Genomic DNA, 14,043 nt, shown 5'->3' with positions numbered 1-14,043 from the left:
CACACACATATATACACTAATCCCTCGACTATCGCCCGCGATAGGTGAAAATCTATGAAATTGAAACAGTACTGTACTTAAATCCTTAAAATGTTTTAGCCTGAAGGCCGCGGCCATGCTGGGGCACTGTATATTTTTTTTAATTATTTAAAAAATTTGTATATATTTTATTATAAATGCAAAACAACACCACAGAGGAATCGATCTAAGCATAAATAATAAACTGCAATATGTAAATATGCATGGGCACAGTCTAATGACTGGAACAAGTAAGAGAATTAGAGAATATATTACGATGGGCTTCTTTCAATTTCTGTCTTCCAAATCCACTCAGAAGGCTTTGGTTAGCCTGAGGCTATAGTAGAAGACACTTGCCTAAGTTGCCATGCAGTGGGACTGAACCTGGAACTATGTAATTTGGAAGCAAGCTTCTTACCATAGCCACACCTGTTACTGCACAAATATTCGATAACATAACCAAATGTTGTTTTTTTTTTTCTTTTGTTGGGGTAGGTGTACTTTATTCAGGAGACAAAAGTAATGCCTATGTCTTTTGTAAGCACTCAGACTCCAATAAGGTTGAATTATTGTTTAGTTTGAACATGTTTAAGCTGAAGCTTGTATTAAAAAAAGAGACAGAATTCCCTAGAAATGATGCTCTGACATTAAGTAAAATGCATAGAGCAGGGGAGAAGGCTCATGCATAACAGCTATTGTTGTTTAGCTTAGTTTTGGCCTGATGAAATAAAACCATAATCACAGGCATTCCGTCCATGACTGTCCAGTCTTTCAGACACAGTATATATGGGACTACGTTATCAATTGCATCTTGCTATGTTCAACATAATTGTGCATAACTTGAGGGAGATTTGACTGCTATTTCTAACAGTACAGCCACAACAAGCAGCCACAGAACAACTTATTGAGAAATGATTAGTTTGTTGACTGAACCTGAGTGAAGGTAGTATACAACTAGCGAATTAAAAGAACTAAAAGCTATTGTATCAGTGATAAAAATAAGTAGTTTGAACCAGAGTATATTTGTTAGCAGCTCTGGAACACAGTTTAGAATTGTTTTGTCTTCTTTGCTGACTCTGGACGACGTGTTTACAGTTGTTGGACAGCTGACATTTGTAGCAGTTTACATATCCTAATTTTCTGTATCAGATTTAATCTATTTACATTTGGTACATCTTTCTAACAGCTAGGTGTGGAAACTGTGGTAATGTAGTAATCCGATCAGAAGTGCAACTAAATGCTTGCAATGAAATTTGAACCTGTGAATAATGAGTAATTGGCTCAAAATATCTGTTTGATGATCTCATATCATGTGTGTGTGTGTGTGTGTGTAATCATTGTTTTTTGCTCATTTTCGATGCTGATGTGAGTTGGGTGGTTTGACTGGTTGAAGGACCACATATTGCTTCAATTGTCTTCGTTTTTGGCATGGTTTCTTTGGCTGGATACCTTTCCTAACACCAACTACTTTACAGATTATACTAGACTAGCACTATGACCACGACAACGCTGGGTCATAGTGCTAGTGCATGCATATGCAGCTGCGTGCGTGCGCACATACACGCGAGTACTGTCCAAATCTCCGACCAATCACATACAGCTAGCTGGCATTCAATTGGCGTATCAAGTTTTGAGCATTTTGATTGGGTTTTGGATAGAAAATTCACAAAAAAGTCACTTCTATTGATTTTTTAATGGCTTTGTGGGGTGACTGGGGAAATGTAAAGATGTGCACGACCACCCTTGGATGGTTTTGAATGACCATAGAAAGTGCAAGCCCTCTAACTGAAAAATTGTGGATTTGTATAAAGGACACACACACAGACACTTTGCCATTTATATATATAGAGATGTGTTTTTCTTGGTACCAACATTATAGAGGTTATCTTGCCTTAAATAAGACTAAAGAAGTATTGTTGCTGCTTGATTTAGTTTATCTTACTTTTTTTGTTGGCACAGTATTAATGGATTGAAGAGCCCACAACTGAAAGAGAAGAAGTTAAATTTGGTGAAAGAAACAAATTCATTGTTGTGAGAGAGTGACAGAGGACAGAGAATGAGACATGTGAATTATAGAGACATAGTGAGGGATGTGTGATAGGAGTATTCAGTTTTCTGAGAGGGATGTGTAGCTCAGAATAACAGTCACTGTAGCAGGACTTTTGAAATTACATGGGCATGCAATAGAAGTGAATGAAGGATTCAAAGAACTCAAGGTGGAGGCACATGACCTTGTGGTTAGAGCAGAAGACTCGCAGTCAAGGGATCGCAGGTTTGAATCTCAGACCAGACGATGTGTGTGTTTATGAGCGAAACACCTAAGCTCCACACGGCTCCGGCAGAAGGTAATGGCGAAACTTCTGCTGATTCTTTTGCCACAACTTTCTCTCACTCTTTCCTCCTGCATCTTGCAGCTCACCTGCGACGGACCGGCGTCCTGTCCAGGTGGGGAACCTATACGCCAAGAAACCAGGAAACCGGCCCTTATGAGCCAGGCATGGCTCGAGAAGGAACAAACAACAAAGAACTCAAAACACAGCTCAGAGCAAGATTCAAAGAAAACTTATCTATTTACATCAATAAGTTACTAAATGAGAAAAAGATTGGGACACATGCTGATAGAAAAAACCTATAGACTTGATAATTTCCATGAGCAATCAAATTGCTAAAGAACACCTAGCACAAATTGAAGTTCCCAACTTTTGGACGATTTACTACAGACAGCAATGTGTGGGTGTTAGTATGTTCTCCGATTGTAAAGAAAGGCACATTTAAATGGCATCATTTATTTTCAGTTCTCTGTGTAATCATATCCAGGTTGTTTGTTGTTCAATATACTGGAGGTATTATTACTTTGATAGGTGAAGATTGGTATCAGGAAGGACATCTGGCCTTAGTAAATATTGTGTCGTTGTAGTTTCCTCTAATGCATTCAAGCATGGAAAAGTAGGAGTTGAAGCAGTAATGATATGCACACATGCAGGTATAGGTGTATATATGTAAGTGTATATATTTGTGTGTCTCTGTGTACTTGAGTTCTTGTTTTTATGCGTTTGATGTCTGTTAGCAAAATATCAACCTTACTATTAAATACAGGTAGTGTTATGTGCCCTAATTAACCAAAAAAGCATGTCCAGGTTTCATGACATGTTGTGCAATCTTTGTAATAGAAATTTCGTTGCTATTTCGAGCTTGTATATGTGTAAGGTAAAATTAAGGTACTCAATACTTATTTGTCATGCATGAAGGCGCGTGGCTCAGTGGTTAGAGTTTCAGGATTACAATTGTGAGATTGTGAGTTCAATTCCCTAACCAGGCTGTGTGTTGTGTTTTTAGCAAGACTCTTTATTTCATGTTGCTCCAGTTCACTCAGCTGTAGAAATGAGTTGTGATGTCACTGGTGCCAAGCTGTATCGGTATTTACCTTTTCCTTGGACAACATTGATGGTGTGATGCATGAGTGACTGCTGGTCTTCCACAAACAATCTTGCTTGGACTTGTGCCTCAGAGAGGAACTTTCTAGATTCAGTCTCTAAAGAGGGCTTTTACTCTTTTACCTGCTTATCATAAGGTTTCTTGAGTCCATTATATAATGAGTATGTAAGCAATCATGGAAGTACAGACTGGTTTTACACAGATATCAGAATGGATATGGACAAACTTCCTTGGACTGGTACCAATTTTGCATTTAGGCCTCTGGCTTGGTAGCCATGTATCTACAGCAGCACACCTGTTTCTGCCCTCATTCTTGATCACTCTCTCCTCCTCTTGTTTTTCCTCTGACTAGGTAACCAAGTATCTCCTTTACATCAGCACACCTGTTCCTATCCTCTTTCTTGTATCTCTCTCTCACTCTCTTTCTCTCGCTGGGTGGCCATGTACCTCCTCTATATCAAGACACCTGTTTCAACCTCTCTCTGTCTCGCTCTAACCTTTCATCTGACACTGGATCACCTCCTCCAATACCCCCTCTGTTATAGCAAGATACCTGTTTCTGCCTCTCTGTCACACTCTAACCTTTCATCATCTGACACAAGATCACTTCCTCCAATTTCTCCCTCCTCTCTCAAAGGTCCTTTGTTTTGCACGTTACTTGGTGACCCTGCCAGTACTGGTACTATGTAAAAAGAATCCAGTCCACACTGTAAAGTGGCTGGCATTTGGAGGGGCATCAAGCTGTAGAAACCCTGCCAAAACAGACACAGTAACCTGGAGTAATCTACCTGGCCAGCTCCTGTCAACCATCTTACCCATGCATGCATGGAAGACAGATGTTAAATGATGATGGTGGTGGTGGTGATGATTCATAATATCTTCTCAAATTTCTACAGAAACCATAAAAAAGTTTTAAGGCATGACTGATTGGTAAGAAGCTTGCTTCCTAATAACATGGTTCCAGATTCAGTCTTCCCCATATGATACCTTGGGCAAGTGTCTTCTACTATAGCCTTGAACGAAGTCCGTTAAATATATATATATATATATATATATATATCATCATCGTTTAACATCCGTTTTTCATGCTAGCATGAGTTGGATGGTTCGACCGGGGTCTGGGAAACCAGGAGGCTACACCAGTGTTTCTACAGCTGGATGTCCTTCCTAATGCCAACCACTCCATGAGTGTAGTGGGTGCTTTTTACGTGCCACTGGCACAGGAGCCAGAGGAGGCTGGCAAACGGCCACTATATATATATATATATATATATATATATATATATCATCATCGTTTAACATCCGTTTTTCATGCTAGCATGAGTTGGATGGTTCGACCGGGGTCTGGGAAACCAGGAGGCTACACCAGTGTTTCTACAGCTGGATGTCCTTCCTAACGCCAACCACTCCATGAGTGTAGTGGGTGCTTTTTACGTGCCACTGGCACAGGAGCCAGAGGAGGCTGGCAAACGGCCACTATATATATATATATATATATATATATAAGAAAAAACGAAATGGAGAAATTGATATACTGACATCAATTTATTGAAACAAATCTAATTTCAAACAATATCAAACTCATAGATCCTACAATCATTTCCATGCTTATGTGAAGCTAACATCTTTTAGTATTTCACTACTACACTGGATAAAACCAGAGAATATGGATGCTGACATCCCTTTAAGAAGTATTTATATCCTTGAAATAATTTATACTAGCTGGACCCATGAAAAATTCATGGAAAACATTAAAAATGTAAGCATCTGTAAACAGTGTACTGGTGCCATGAGAAATGTTTGTATATTATGACCGACTGTCTTTACGTTCTGAGTTCAAATTCTGCCGAGGTCGACTTTGCCTTTTGTCCTTCCAGGGTTGATAAATCAAGTACCAGTTGTGTACTGGGTCGATCTAATCAACTGGCCCCCTCCCCACAAAAATTTCAAGCCTAGAAAAGTATATTGTGACAGTTACAGAATATAGAAAGTAATGTAACACCAATGACTATATAATCCAATCAAAATATCTCAGTTACACAAACGTAAACGGAATTACTATTTAACCTTAAAATACATCTCACATATTCAAAGAACCTTCTTGGTTTGGTGGTATGGAACATTTTTCTGGTCATTTGACAGTGGCCATGCTGGAGCACCACCCTTTAGTCAAAGAAATTGACCCCTGGACTTATTCCCTGTAAGCCTGGTTCTTATTCTTTCAGTCTCTTCTGAACAGCTAAATTACAAGGACTCAAAACACACCAACAAATGTTTTCTTTAGCAATTTGATTGCTCATGGAAATGGTGGTAGTGGGACAGACACACACACACACACACACACACATATGATGGGCTTGGAGGTAGTGGTGATGCTGGCTGGTGCGATTTTGTGGTTTGCTGGTATGTCAAGAGAGATCCAGCAAGCTCCTAATTGGTTTCCCCGATCTTAAAGGTGTAATATGGATGTGTAATAATGGAGCGGCTGGTGTGATGGTGATGCTAGCCAGTGCAGTGGTCTTCCTCACAGTACTTCATGGTAGACAGTATTTTGTGTGTATGTCACACCACGTTTTTGGCCTTGTCTGTTTATCCCAATTGAGTGTCATAACTCTTACTTTGATATTGTTCATAGCTCATGCTCTTGAAAAATGCGACATATAATTGGCCATGAGAAAATGCTGGTTGAGGCAAATGTATTCCAACTTTTTCAAATGTTTGCCCTTGAGCCGTATTAATTGTCATTGAATATGCAAGGCAAAGTGGAAACTGAAGTCTGTTTAGTGTAAATGGAATATTTGCATCACTGGGGCTAAGTTTAATTCTGGGAATTAGGACTGTATGACCTCTGTTGGAGCCTGTTACCAATGATGCCTCTACACAATGTTCATGAAGTCTTTGCACTTTCATGCAAGTTCCATTACATAATCCTTGACTGATTGAAAGAGTTCTTAGCAGCATTACAATAGCCCTTACTTTTAAGTTGAGGTGATGAGGAGGCATACCGGATGGAGTGAGTGAGTTTATGAATCCAAATGGATAGTTCTGAACCTCCTCTTCATTATTGCAGGACACTGAAATTGTGCTTAAAGTACGTTTTAAGTGCCTCTGTTATAATATTAAGAACTTTTGCATTTATTGCAAGACAGACAGAATTTTTAGGAGATAAAATTACTCATTTTTCCATTTCTTTTGGCATTCAGTTATTGAAAATTTCTGGGTACAAATTGAAATGCAAAAGAATGAAATAATAAATGGATTTATGAATGAAAGTTTGGTAATTGCGTTTATTTCCACCACGCGACACTTATTATTGCAAACATGTTTTAACTAACCTAAACTATACACACACACAAATACATTCATATATATATATATATATCTCGAGTTGTAGCTGTAATTCAAAGGGGCCAGCCTTGTCATATTGTGTGTGAGGCTGAATCTCCCTGAGAACTATGTTACTGTTAAGCATGCCTGTGGAGTACTCAGCCATTTGTGAGTTAATTTTATCCTTGTGTGGTAATGAAAAGTGAAATTGACAGCATATTAGCTGTGTATATGTATCTGTATATGAACTTTTCTTTGGATTTATGTATCTACTGTATCTCTCTCTCTTTCTTTCTCTTTCACTTCCTTTGTGTCCCTCTTGATTTAACAATGTGTATATGTATCTACTTCTCTTGTGATGCGATAAACATTTAAAAACACAAAACGAATGCCGTCACCACTCACTGTCTCTTTCACACTCTCTTTCTCTCACTCCCTTTCTTTCTCTCTTACGTCCTCTCTGAAACATTTAAAAATACAAAACTCTTTCTCTCTCACTCTCTCACTTTCTCTTTCACTCTCTTTCTCTCTCTCTGTCCTCCTCTCTCTCTCTCGCTCTGCCACTTTCAAGTAAGTGTGATGCACACAACAGCTATGTACAAAAACAAAAAGTTAGCCTATTAATATTATTGATGATGATATATGTAACTACATATGAATCATTGTCTAATTCTATGAGTGAAATATTAAATCTATACATAAATTGAATTAATTATATAAGTTTAACTAATTTGTGTGTATATATTTGAACCATTTTTCTGTTTTTAATTCTTGTAGTTATAGTTTGTAGTAGTATTATGTATATAAGTTAGCATGAAGTTTTTTAGTATATATTACATAATTAGAATAAGATTAAACTTAGATGTTTATTAAATAAATACATAAATAATTAATTTAATGAATATAGATTAAATTATAGTAATTTAGCTTCACTTAATGTATATTATGTATTTTAAATATTTTGTTTTAATTACTTGTATTTTAATTTTCCAGTAGTGATATACTATAGTTTATTTTCATAGATAAAATAAATATTTCTATCTATTTATTCTATTTTTATTTACACCCCGTTTTTAACGAGATAAATTTATTATAAACACTAAGTCCTACGTATTAAGTTTAAAGATTTAGTTCAATAAGATAAGTTATGTTTTTATTTTAAGATATATTGTTGAATTTTGTTTGATTTTTTATTGTAAAATTACGTATTTTTATATATATTTAAATTTTTTGTTATAAGACAGTATATGTACATTTATTTAATTATTTTATTGTTTTTATCTTAGACCTGATGAGTGACTATATTTAAATTGAATTGATTTTATTGTTATCAATTTTAAAATATAACCACAAAACATGTGTAGTCTATTTACTAATTATATACTATTTATTTATTATTTAGTACTTTATTTAGTTCTAGGTAAATGTTTTATTGTATCTTTAAATTTTTTCTATATAGTATGATTTAAGTATATCATTGTTGAATTGCTTTATGGTGGTTCTTCTCTAATTTATATATATGTGTATCTATGTGTGAGTGTCATTGTATCTGTGTTTGTCTCCCCATCACTATTTGACAACTGTGTTTACATTTCCATAACCTGGCAGTTTGGCAGAAGAGACTGATAGAATAAGTACTAGGCTTAAAAAAGAAAGAAATAAGCTCTGGAGTCAATTTGTTTGGCTAAAAAACCCTTCAAGGCAGTACTCTATCATGGCTGCAGTCAAATGACTGAAACAAATAAAAGATGAATGATATAATTTCCTACGCACTCATAGGCAAATATATATGTATGTACATATGTACATCTGTATGTATCCATCCATTGACTTTTTGCCATCCAAATGGTTTTATAACTAATATTCATAACTTTATGTACTTCAAATTCCACTGTTAAAAGCAATTTACTTCCTATCTCTCAATATTTCTGAATTCTTATGATGTAAATAACATACATTTCTTATTGGTAAGAACAAAACTTCTAAATTGGATGGAGAAAAAAATCAAACAGTTACCTTTAGTATAATCATAGAATGTTTGTCGTCTTTACAGAAGCTATGAGTTCAGCCCCACAGGCAGCCTTTGACTTTTTTTTCATCTAATGGGTCTTTTTTCACATGATATTTTGCAACATTCTATGGCTCAGTGGTTAGAGCATCAAGCTTACAATCATGAGGTTATGAGTTTGATTCCTGTACCAGGCTATTTGTTGTGTTCTTGAGCAAGACACTTTATCTCATATTGCTCCAGTTCACTCAGCTGTAGAAATGAGTTGCAACATCACTGGTGCCAAGCTGTCTCAGCCTTTGCCTTTCCTTTGGATAACATAGGTGGCATGGAGACGTTGGTATTCATGAGCGACTGCTGGTCTTCCATAAACTTGTGCCTTGGAGAGTAACTTTCTTGATGCAATCCCATGGTCTTTCATGGGTTTTACTCCTTTACTAGCTAGGATATGAATATCTATTCTAGATATTCATATCTTAAATAATTATTTATTACTTTCGTCCCTCTATCATACTTAAGCCTTTTAACACCTGGCAATCAGTCAATCATCTCCACCTTCCTCTCCCAAATACTTCTTAGTAGTGGGAGCTTTTTCCTCCCTTTCTTTCTTCTCTCTCCCTATTCTTTTCTGTCTTATAGCAGCCTCACTAGTGCTGATTTAAAAATCCAGTGCTCACTGTAAAGTTGTATAGCCAGATGCATAAATAAAGCACCCGGTACACACTGTAAAGCAGTTGGCATTAGGAAAGGCATCCAGCTATAGAAACATGAAAAGTGACATTGGAACTCAATGCAGCCCTGCAGTATGCTGGTTCCCTGTCAAACCATCCTACCCATGCCAGCATGGAAAGCAGATGTTAAATGATGATTATGATGATGTACTTTGAGTTCTACCATTAAAAAAAATTCATTTCATATCTTTCAAAGTTTCTTAACTCTTATGACATAAAGAATATATGCACACACACACACACATGAAAGGAGAACAAAAGTGGGGTTCAAATTTTGTAACAGCTGTTTCAGCTACATTTTATTGATGCCGTCATAGATTACATCATGACAAAAACCAGCCATCATCAGGTAAATTTTGAGCACATAACCAGGTAAGGTAGAAGCAAAAGATGACTTGTTTACCAACTACCATAATGAACAAGTGATATTTTGGAAAACACAAAAAAAACAAAAGAGTAGAATTTCTAGAGAAAGTGAAGCAGATATCCCAGAGCAAATACGTCAAAACCATCCTATCTATGTACCAACTATCATAATGTGCAAGCGATATTTTGAAAACAGAACAGAATTTATAGAGAAAGTGAAACAGATATTCCACAACAAGTAGGTCAAATCTGTTAAAATAACTTTAAAAAATAGGATGGATTTGACATATTTGTTCTGGAACGTCTATTGTTCTTTTTCAAGATATCACGTTTATTATGGTCATTGGTGAATGAGCCAACAACTTTTGCTTCTACCGTACTTGTTTATGTGTATAAAATGGCTGGCTTTTGCTATGATGTAATCTACGGATGCATCATAAAAGTACAGCCAAAACAGCTGTTGTGAACTTTGAACGCCACTTGTGTTCTTTTATATGTACACAATACCTGGAACCAACCCTGTGTCTGATCTATGGTTTCTATTAGATTTGATACCGGTATGTATATTTATATAACTATATATGTATGTGTATAAATATATGCTTACAGTATAAATGACAACTAAGGGTTATTTTATTTCACTGTGAGCTCAATATTAATTACCCAGCCATTCCTGACATCGTACTTGTTGACATACCTAAATTCTAATGAATTCTGGAACTGATCTACCTACCTACCTACCTACCTACATACATACATACATACATACCTTCCTAAACCTACCTTTGTGTGTGTGTGTGTATATATGTTTGTGTGTGTATACATGTACGTAGATGAATTTGTGTGCGTATATATGTATGTATTTTGACTCTCCTTTCTAGCAAGCTGGTGCTTCATGTACCCTCTGTAATAATTAAATATATATATATATAGATAGATAGATATGTGCGCGTGTATATATATATATACACACACGTGTATATATGTTTATCTATACATGAATAATATGTTTATATATGTATACATGTATGTATGTATATATATATATATATATATATATATATATATATATATATATATATATATATATATATATATATATACATATGTGTGTGTGTGTGTGTAAACATGTATATATGTATACATGTATATATATATATATGTATATATGTATATATGAATACATGTAGAGATGTATATATGTATATATATATACATGTATAAATGTATATATCTACATGTGTATATGGATATATGTGTTATGTAAGGTATAATTTAGAGGTGTTAAGCCCTCTAAGGAATAGAAGTTTCCAGAGGGACTCTTGGTAATTACCTCAGTAAGTATGGTCCTTGGTATAAGGTATACGGCAGCAGGTAATTTAAAAAGATAAACCATAGTTTAATGTATATATAGACAATAAGAAAATGGAGGAAAAACAACAAATAGAAGTGTATCTTTAATGCTAAAAAGCTATTATTTAATTAGTAAAGCAAGGTGAAGGTAAGATTGAGTTTACAGCTGTTTCTGTGTACCATGTTGAGGTAAATATGTATTTACCTCGTTGCAAATGGTAGACGTCGTCAGACCGAAGATGTCAGAGATAGACAAAGAGGAGAATAGAGTGAAAGGTAGGGGGAGAATTCAGAAAAGAAAATGTTCAATGATTCGAAAGTCTTACATTTTAGTTGGGTTCAAAGTTCATTAAATCCATTGTGAGGTAGTTGACGAATAGAGGTTGGCTGAATCTGGAGTCTCATAGTTAGTTATTAGCATGACTTCCACGTGTCTGCCTGTTCGGCTAGTTGACCACTGGTGTAATCTGAGGGAGTTATCCCTAATTAGGGATATCCGGTGCAGTTAATAGGAGCTACGCGTCAATAACTTATAGGTTGTGGGTAGTTCGTATAATTGCAAGGGAAGCCGTAAATAAGGGTAAAGTTTATATCTAGCAGGAGTATGATTTAGTGTGTAAAGATAAAGTATCGGAATAATATTTCGGTTTGAGGAGTGCAATGAAAAGGAAGAGAAACAGATAGAAGAGGGGTAATTTAACGTGTAAAAAGAGTCAGTAGTTCTCGGCTGAAAAGAAATGTAGGAAAAAGGTAGGCTAGCATAGAAAGTAGATTAGGTATATTAATTATTTATTGATAATGTGGGTTGGGGTAGGCTAGCGTAGGATATAACTATTTTTATTTATTTATAATGTGGGTTGGATATGCATAAGCTTGTTAGGTTCGGGAAGGTTAAGGGGAGGCAATACGCTGATAAGTAGTTCTCCTAATAACATTTATGCTAGGAGCTAGTGGTGTATACAGAAAGAGCAGGTTTAACTTAGAGAATACGAATTGGCCTTTATGCAAGCAAAAAAAATTATTTTCATATCTTTTATTGAGCAGAGGTGATTTGGCCATTAAAATTAGTAGTTTCTCTGTTATACAGAGCTCACAGCGCTTATTGTTAATAGTATAAGATGAAGTTTTTGCTTGGATATGCCATCCTAAACTATAGTTGATTTTTTTTGTCTTTTAATTCCCAGATGCAGCTACTAAATCCTGTAGAGTTTGCTTTACTTCTATTTCTAAAGGTAGATTGGTGGGAATTGTATCTAAGTATCATTTCATTTTTCGTGGCTCCTATATAAGATTTCGTATGGTTATATAAATATGTATACATATACATATATACATGTATATATGTATATGTATACATGTGTATATATATACATATGTGTGTGTGTATGTATGTATGTGTATAATAATAGTAATAAACCATGGATGGAAATTATAAATATTTTAATGTACATGTGTGTGTAAATATGTATGTGTGTGTATATATATATATATATATATATATATATATATATATATATAAAACCTGCCAGCATGGAAAGTGGACATTAAATGATGATGATATATATATATGTATGTGTGTATATATATGCATGTATTTGTAAATATACATGTGTGTGTATATGTGTGTGTGTGTGTGCGCGCATGTATGTATATATATATATATATATTTATGCACTATTCATATATACTTATATATTTATATTTTCAGGGCAGGAAACTTGATTTTCAGATGTTTTCTAATTTTATTTTAAGGTAAGAAATAATATTTTTGATTTGAACTTAATAACTGGGATTTTTTTTTTTTTTTATGAAATAGAATGATAAAAATTTCTTGTGAAGTTGAATTATACTTATCCTTAGTAATACCACATTCTATATGGCATATATTCTAAAACGGCAATGCTGCATGTATCTCAAGAACACAGGTACACCATGTGTTGCAGTACAAGCCTTTAGAACCATGATAATGATGATGAAAATCAGATATTGTTGGAGTGGTCTTACAGTCATTCATATTGTGCCTAAACAATAAGTTTCTAATTTAAGCACAAGGTCAGTAATTTTGATTGTGGGAAGGCTGATGTCATCAACCGCAGTACTTGACTGGTACTGATTTTATTGGTTCCAGAGAGTTGCAAGGCAAGATTGACCTCAGATTTGAACTTACAATGTAAAGAGCTAGTAATATTGCAAGCTATTTTGTCCAATATTCTAATGTTTCTGCTTGTAATAGTAATATTCAATGAGGTTTAGCAAAATAACTAGTTCTGTAAGTTATTGGTCAGCTACTATATGGGTCATACATAAGTTTATATCTACTATGAGAGTTTAATCAGGCTTATCAGTTGGGTTTTTAAAATTCAATATGCGTTAGGTGAGTAAGCATGTTATTTCACTTGGTTGTTGCCAGTAGATAAGATTTGTTGGAGTGCTATTTGCAGTTGACAAACTTTTTCTTTTTATTTGTTCGTATCTTAGCCAGTTAACACCTGCATCTAGAGGTAAATAAGACATAGCTGATTCTTCCTACATATAAATGTAATAGTGTTAAACCTTTTGTGACCATATTTCTAACAAAAATACATTTTACCTTTGTATTTTAATTTTCAAAATAATCAGCAATTATGGACAGTTTGGTGAAATAATTTGATTTACTAAAGGATATATTTTTACATGTTGATATCTCATGATAGTATTTTGCTCCAAGATCTCTATTTTAATTTCAACTCTCAGGGCAGTTCCAACCAGGTTGATGTTCAATGGCTTATATATATAAATTTCATGTTTAAGTAGCTGGACCATCAG

The 14,043-nt window shown here is 34.9% G+C and overlaps 1 protein-coding gene across 2 annotated transcripts in view; it reads left to right on the top strand.

Moving 5' to 3' along the window:
- The window catches only part of LOC115213028 (E3 ubiquitin-protein ligase RNF34), a 37,020-nt gene that overhangs the window by 9,395 nt on the left and 13,582 nt on the right, over positions 1–14,043 (top strand). For both annotated transcript variants that reach the window (XM_029781931.2, XM_029781932.2), the window contains one exon: positions 12,947–12,990. The gene's annotated coding sequence lies outside the window, so the exon portion shown is untranslated. The remainder of the gene's footprint in view (positions 1–12,946; positions 12,991–14,043) is intronic.

Source organism: Octopus sinensis, linkage group LG6, assembly GCF_006345805.1.
Source record: "Octopus sinensis linkage group LG6, ASM634580v1, whole genome shotgun sequence".
NCBI classification, from domain to species: Eukaryota; Metazoa; Mollusca; class Cephalopoda; order Octopoda; family Octopodidae; genus Octopus; species Octopus sinensis.
Note: the sequence above shows the minus strand (reverse complement) of the source record. Positions and strands in the feature narration are given on the sequence as shown.